Here is an 8,290-nt window from a genome sequence, read left to right on the forward strand (position 1 = left end):
TGCCCCATACCCTCCAACAATTCTGCACCACACATCGAGTGAGGGAAATGAGGAGTGTTAAACCCCTTGGTGGAGCAATGCTATGATCCCCTGGAGTGTGTTAAGCTGTAGCTTCCTGGGTAAGCAAACAGTTTAAACGCAATGTCCAATTCCGTTTGCTCTCTTCCTTATTAATAACTAGTTAATTACCTATGGTAACACTACGTCATGCTCACTGTCACAATATTTTTGTTACTATATTCTCAGTCTTTAAGCTTTTTCTGTCCTCCTCATTAACAAAATTTATATACCACAGTAGGTGTGAGTAATATGCACGAAGGACATCATTAGCATATCAATATAAAGTAATTTGTTTGTCTGGCCAGTGAATACTGAATCTTAACTGCTATGGAAATGAGAAAACCTTTTTCTCTGCCTTTTCCAGAACAATACAAATTAAAATAATTTTCAGGTTGCTTGATCTTTGGCCTCTGTTTGCTCAGGAGACCCCTTGTCTTCATTAATGTAAGTTATAACTTTTCACATCAATGTATTTTATCTCTACAAATAACTCTGTATATCTGTGAGGCAAAAAGAAAATTTTGAAAATTATTTTTAAAAAAACCAAAGGGAGCTGGCATTCACCATTGTAATTTTTATTTGATTACAGGTTTTTGGTACATTTAATTGTCTGGTTGCAAGTATAAAACAGGTCATTTATTAGACCTAAAGTGTTGCCCACAAAAATGTGAAGAAGGAGGAGAATGTTTTCAGTTTAATCAAGTTGACATCTGGACACTAAATAGAAGTGCTGTTTTCGTCAGAGATTTCTTTCCCTTACAGGAAAATGATGCCAAATCTGTTAGCTTTGCTACACTCACATTGAGAATGCTAATTGCAAAATGAGTCACGGTTGCAATGCTCCTATTAGAAACAGAGAGTAGATGGATCTTCCAAGGAAACACTGCGCCAAAACAGGAAACCACTGATGTGAATGTTTCAGCCACGTGGCTTTATTTTCTTTGCATAGATGAGCCTGGTTAGGATACCTCCTATTTACAATGATTTGTTTTGGTTACTGTTTTCATACTCTTTGGTATATATATTTTTGCTCTTGGTTATACTGGAATTTTTTTTTGTTTGTTTAGGACAAGGTAGTTTACGGGTGTTTTCCAACTTCACTGAAGGATAATTTATATGTAATAAACTATACATCTTTAAATCGTGTGACTTGCAATTTGTCTCCTGCCTTCACTTGGCATTGCCATTGTTTTTAGTTGTAGGCATAGAACGGGAGCAGAGTAGTATCACATTTTGATTCTAATTTAAATTCCCCTGGTGGCTAGTGATGTTCAGTATCTTGTCCTGTGTTTCTTGGCCATTGCTGTTGCTTTGCAGGTTCTTTTTTCAAATCATTTGCTCATTTTTAATTGGGCATTTGACTTAGTATTAAATATAAGTGCTCTTTGCATATAATTTCTAAAAATATAAGTCCTTTGTTTTATGTATTCTCTAAATGTTTTTTCTCAAACTATGGTTCTTTTTTTGGTTTTCTCGATAGTGTCATTCATTCCAAGATCAAAAGTTTTTAATTTTGATGAAGTCAGATTTTTCAAAATTTGAAGGGATCGTGAATTTCATAACCTAAGAAATTTTTACTAATTCCGAGGTCACAAAGATCTTTTCTGGTGTTTTTTGTAGAAGTCTCATATTATTCGGTTTTATACTTAAGTCTATAATCTATTTTGAATAATTTATTTTTGCATTATGGGAAGCAAATTTCAATGTTCATTTTTAAAGTATGAATCTCCCAGGTGTTCCAGCATCATTTAATAAAAAGATTCTCTTTTTTCCATTGAATCGCCTTGGCTCCTTCACCAAAAATTAATTGACAGTACACATATGGGTATAGTTACGGACTCTCTTTTGCACTTTATTATCTCTACATTTATCTGTTTACTAATCCCAAACTGTCCTGATTATTGTAGCTTTGTAAAAAAAACTTCTTTATTTGATCAGATAAGTTTTACAACTTTGTTCTTCTTTTAACTAATTTCCTGCGCCATTCTAGTTTCTTTTATGTCTATATGTTTTAAAATTAGCTTGATAATTTTAACAAAAATAAAGTATTGATTGAAATCATGTGAAAATTCATAGATCAGTTTAGTTAAAACTAACATCTTCATGCTATTGGGTTTTCTAATCTGTTAAATATTATCTCTCTTCCCTTAGGTATATAAGGGTTTTGTAAACTCATGGAATTTTTTTCAAATAGAAGGTTTTGCTTTCTTTTTACTAATTATTATGCCTTATATTTCCATTTTTTGCCTAAGACTTTAATTATAACATTGAATAGAAGTAATAAATATGAACATTCTTGCCTTGTTAATGATTTCAGTGGGAAAGGTTCAGTATTTTTGCCACTAAGTATGATGTTAGCTTTGTTGCTGTTTTTTAAATCAGATTGACAAAGTACCTTTCTATTCCCAGTTGGATATTTTAATTGGAATGTGTGTTGAATTGTCACCTGCTTGTTGTTCCTCTACTGGAACAATGATATAAATTCTCGCCTATGTTCTTTTAATATGGTAAAATATATTTAATTAAAAATATTTAACCAACCTTGAATTCCTGAGATAAATTATATTTGGTAATAATGTGTTACATTTTTAATATATTGTTGGATTCTACTTGCTAATATTTTATAAAGGATATTTATGTCTGTGTTCTAAGTTTGTAACATATTAGGTTTATAATTCTAGAAAATGAGTTTCTTAGGGCTCCTTCTTTTTGTTTTTTGAAAATGTATAAAATCGACATAATTTTTTTCCTGAATGTTTTCTATGGTTCTCCAGTAAAACTATTTTTGCCTTTTTTGTAGTTGCTTAAATTTTTTTTAATAAAGATTCAATTTCTTTAAATGATATAGGGATATTCAGATTTCTTGTTTTTTGGTCATTTTTATAAATAGTAGTTTTTCAAGATGTCTGTCAATTTCACCTAATTTGTCAAACATATTGACATTAACATTTTGATCTTTTTAATAAGATGTGAATTGATAATTCTTTTTTTATTCCTGATATTAGTAATTTTTGTTCTCTCATTTTTTGGTCTTATGTTTATTATATCATTGTAACAATTTACAAAAACTAAAATAAGTAACAGTTGTAGTCAAATAAAAACATCATACTTTCTTTTTAAAGAAAACTCCAATCACTTTGGGTTATTCTCTCATCTAATTTTGGTTTTAGTAGTTGAGCGTGAGTATCTTTTCAATTAAAATAAAATTCTGGACCAAAAATAGCTGAGATGGAAAACCAAAATATATGAACCATCTGCGACTCTGAACAAACCGTCTGTCTGTAGCATGGACTTCAGGCTGTACACTAATTCACAATTATTTCCTTTTCTTCACACATACAGGTTCTATGCCCAGGTAAAAGACGACCATTTCCTTTGAAATAGCAAAACAACTAAACCCTCACAACAATTGCAAATGCACAATTCACCTTAAAATATTAAAAACACCCATGCAAATTTAACAACACTGGGTACTTTTATTATATAGAACTTAACTACCAAAATTACTTCCGTTCTCATGGCACTTTTATAAGAGGCTTTAATTAAAAAAAAAATGCATTGAGAAGCTTTGTGTGGAAAAAGAATGAGATACTGGCTGCAGCTTTGAAAATCCAAAACTTACTAGAGTGGTTTGGTTGCAACTACACGAGAAACATGATCTCGTGCATTTATAAAGCCAATCATCCCTAGGGCAGCACTATCAATCCCGCTGAGGTGTTTTCCTCTTCATACAGCTGTGCCCTCACTGTCAGTGGCTTCACAGAGACCCTTTTTCTGCTCCTGTGTTGCATGTAGGTAACCAATATAGGCCACACATCAAGGTATTCATGGAAGCCATCACAGGTTTGTTAAGTTTCACGAAGAGCGGCGGATTCCCAGCTCCAAATAAAGTTATCGTGCGGATCCCTCTGAAACCTGGGTTTCCAAAGTCTTTCTCTTCGGGTGGTTCCTTTTTAAAGGCGGAGGGCTCAGGTGCTGAAGGCACCCTGACTAGGGATGGTTTATTACTAGAGAAGCAGGCTCCTGGTGCGAGGGGCGGGTGACGGGCCCTGTGTGGTCAGGGAGGTCTCAGACTTGGCTCAGGGCCCCTGCCCTCCCGAATGCTGAGGATTCAGGGTGCTCTGCCAAACCCCGCAGTACCCTGGGCACCTGGGAGTGAGGCCCACGTGGTTGCAGGGTCCCCGAAAGCCGGATGTGCTGTAACCTCTGTCTTCGTTTCTTGATCTGCTCAAAGGTTTGTCAAGTTGGTTGAACTTTTCAGGAATTAATGTTTATTTTTTCTTTTTAAGTTACTCTATTGCCTATTTTTGTTGTATTGCTGTTAATCTTATCTTTATTATTTTATTATTTTGACTTCTGGCCCCCCCCTTCTTTTTTTCCTAAGCTTTTTAAAAAGAATCTTAGGTTACTGATTTTGGTTGCCTTTTCTTTTTTTTTTTTTTTTTTTCCCGTAATACGAACGTTTAAAGCAATACGTTTCCCTGTGAACATTGTTTTGGGAGCATCCCACATATTTTGGTATGCGGCCTTTTTGTTATTCAGTTTAACATATATTCGGATTTCATCTTCCACCCATGAAATTTTTAGGAGCATGGTTTTTGCTTTCAAAACATTTGAGATTATTGATTTCTCACTTAATTCCATTGTCTCCAGTGAACATTCACGGTTTTATCTCAATCCTTTAGAATTTGCTGAGTTTTTTACGATTTGGTAAAAAGGACATGTACTTGAAAAGTTTCTCTTCTGGTGTTGTTGGATATAGCGTTTGATGAAAGTCAATTAATTAGATCATGTGGTTGATTTGGTTGTTTGAATTTTCTGTTTTTGCTGTTTTTTTCCCCCTAAATATTTCATCAATCACTGTGAGATAGATGTTGAACTCTCTTACTGTGGTTGTGGAATTGTGTAATCTTTCCTTTAATTTTGTCATTTCTCCCTACCTGTGTATTGATTTTTTTGTTAGGTGCAAACATATTTATGATTATTATGGCATCCTGAAGAATTGTTCCACTATGAAATGTCTGTTTCTATATCTGGTAATACTCTTCATCTTAAAGCCTATTTTATGTAGTGTGAACACTGCCGCTCCAATTTTCATTTGCTTGCTATTTGTATCAAGCTCCATCCATTTTTTTTCAATACATCTGTACTTTCCTATTTAAAATACATCTCTGTCGGCACCATCTTATGGTGGTTTTGTTCATTTCTTATCCACTGTGACAATATCTGACTTTTAATTCGATTATTTATATTATTACCATTTATTATAATTATTTATGTATTTGGATTCCTGTCGCCCATTTTATTATTTTTTTCTCTTTTGTCTCCTCTGGTGTTTTGTTTATTTTGTATTCCCCTCTTTCTATTCCTGCTTTTCTTGGTTTATTAGAATATGCTTTAGCATTCTAGTTTAACTTATATGTTGCTATCCCTGAGTACAGCTGTATCTTATATATCATCCTATATCATCCTAGCTAGATCTTACTGCAGTTTTTAAAGTGCTTTTTTCCTAGGGACAACAATATATATCCCTACCTTTTTGCAGACCACTTACAGTTTATAGTGTATCATTTTACATAAAGTTGGAGATCTTGAAATTGTATAGACCTTTTGAATACCTAATGTACCATATATATATTCATATAGTCATATACATTCTAACTGCGTACATTAAAAACCTGACAAGCCAATGTTATACTTTTTATTTTAAAGTCATAAGTATTTTATAAAACTTGAGAACAAATATTTACCCAGATATTTACAATTTCTAAAGCTTTTCATTTTTTTTCCAGAAGATCCAACATTTTCTTTGGAACCATTTCTCTTTAGCTTGGGGAATATGTTAAACATTTCCTGTACTGAAGTTCTGCCGGTGACATATCTTGTTGGTGTTTCTTTGTCTTAAAATTTCTTCATTTCACCTTCCTTCCTAAAGACACTTTTCACTTAGCGTAGAATTTTGCATTAACAGTTTAAAGAAAAACGGTACTTTAAAGCTATCATTCTGCTATGTCCTCCATGGTTTCTAATGAGAAACCTGTAATTATCTGCATTGCAGTTTTACTAAATGTATGGCATCCTTTCCTCTTCCTCCTCCTCCTTCCTTCTTCTCCTCCTCCTCACCTCCCTCCTCCTCCTTCTCCTTATCCCCTTCTTCCTCCTTACCTTTGGTGTTCTGCAGTGAGAACTATTATTTGGATAGGCATGGTTTTCTTTGAGTTTTCCTTTTTGGGTTTTTTTCTGACCTTCAATATGTATTTTTAGGACATTCACATAACTTAAGTTCATGGCCATTTTAAATTTAACATTATTTTCCTGCCCCCATTTTCTCTCTCTCTTTCTCTGAAATGGAACTATTGTTTAGACCTACCCTCTTCTGCTATTCGTGGTGGGCAGAAAGGGCCATTATAAGCAAATTTCTTTTGCTGCATAATTGGGCCTAGAGTGGGTTTGGTTGGAGGTTATCCTTTCATTTTGCATTGGTCACATTTTTGTATTTTTCAAGTGTAAATTTCAGAAATAGAGCAAAATGTCAGTGACAATTGAAAAACTAGGAGAAGAAGGCACTGGTTGTAAGTTAGAAGCAGTGAGCAGTGTTAAGCCTGGACAGGGAGTACCTTCTGAGGGGAAGCAAGCAACACTGGCTGACCCACGGGGTGGCTGCCAGGGGTGTCCGAGGCTGCTCTGCAAATGGCAACTCAAGGTTTGTGTTGGAAGCATTTCTTCATGCTACGTGCATTCATCCCTGGGCTCGATCATGAAAGGAGCTTGTGAACACACTTTCCTTGCTAAGATTTTAAAAATAAGATAGTTTTCTGTGGATCTAAGAGAGCTTATACATGGTCCCTGCAGAGCATGTCACTGCTGACTCTGTTGGTCTCTCAAGGTCATTTCAGCCCTATCATTCTATGGCTCTATAATTAATAAGTAAATGAGAGGATCGTTTAATTAATATTACAATTACATTTGCCTGAGGTATGCTTACATCCCTGGCATTTTTGAAAAGCCATAGATGCTGTTTCCTTGAAAAGACCCTTTTGGGAAGTAGTTAGAGGTAGCCTTGCTGAGTTATCAAAGAATTGTCAGCCTTTTGGCATCCTGAAGGACCGTTTTGCTTATCATAAGACAATGCTTGATAGAAAATTAGTGATCATACACAATAGTATGGCGAGAGATCAACTGCCTTGCTTTTGGCAAGAGTTAATGATTTTTATTTTTTTGCAAGAGCAGCATAATGCGTGATTTTGCCTTCCATTTTTTACAAAATAAAAATTTGCATACATTTCTGCAAGAGTGAGCCATAGTATGGAAGAAAAACTAAGAATCATCTAAAACAATTGCTTAGCATAAATAAGAAAGATTGGATGTACACAGCACAACAAAAAATAATACTAGGCCTGCCTCATTGCACTGAATTTCTGCAGAGCATAAAACTTTCATCTGAGAACAAAGCAGCGGAAATAATAAATGGCTACTATAAATTAAAACTGGTGCAATTACAAGGGGGCATCCCCAAAATAATTTCTCTATATACAGTGTGTTCTAATTGTATTGGAAAATCTCTCTCTCTCCTTGTTCTGCAAAACAAATTCCACTCTCCAAACATAGGAAAATATTTTTGATGTGCATTATTATAATAGGCTATTGAACTAAGACTCAGAGGCTTTGGCAAAGTAGAGAATCTGCCACAATCTAACACAATAAAGCTGAAGTTCTCTTATTATACGAAATTCTCTTTTCCTCCATTCAAATGATTTCCCAGTGATGCACTTAAACCCAGACTCATTATAACATGTGTATTACTCCTATTACTGTGGTTAAGCAGTATCGTTGTATTTCATAGAAGGGAAGGATGTTATAGCCATTGTTTTTTGTTTTTTTTTTCCCACTGTACTAGGATGGAATGAACCACCTCAGTAGCTTCTGAGGCGAACACACTTCTATCACCACAATTACTTTAGAAAATCTGGTTTCCTTCACTTCTGCAACATCACGCAGAGATAATGCTTGAGTTTGTACCATAGCCATTGTTCAAAACAGCAGTCCAAGGGGTGTGAAACAAGTCTTTCAGCTATCCAAAGAAAAACTGTCAGTTCATTTAATCTAAATACATTTGGAGTTTACCCATGTTAATTACTCTAATTTTCCTGATGACTAATATAGCACATATTCCTCCAATGATGAAAATTTATCTTTCCTGAGCTTTACCCCTGAATTATCTACCCACAGG

The 8,290-nt window shown here is 34.6% G+C and overlaps 1 non-coding gene across 1 annotated transcript; it reads right to left on the reverse strand.

The window, feature by feature from the left end:
- Positions 1-7,946: 7,946 nt before the first annotated feature.
- On the reverse strand, positions 7,947-8,079 carry LOC114495825. The gene has a single exon (XR_003684490.1). It is a non-coding gene; the product is annotated as a small nucleolar RNA SNORA66 (small nucleolar RNA).
- Positions 8,080-8,290: the final 211 nt, after the last annotated feature.

This window comes from Phyllostomus discolor, chromosome 4 (assembly GCF_004126475.2).
Source record: "Phyllostomus discolor isolate MPI-MPIP mPhyDis1 chromosome 4, mPhyDis1.pri.v3, whole genome shotgun sequence".
Lineage (NCBI taxonomy): Eukaryota > Metazoa > Chordata > Mammalia > Chiroptera > Phyllostomidae > Phyllostomus > Phyllostomus discolor.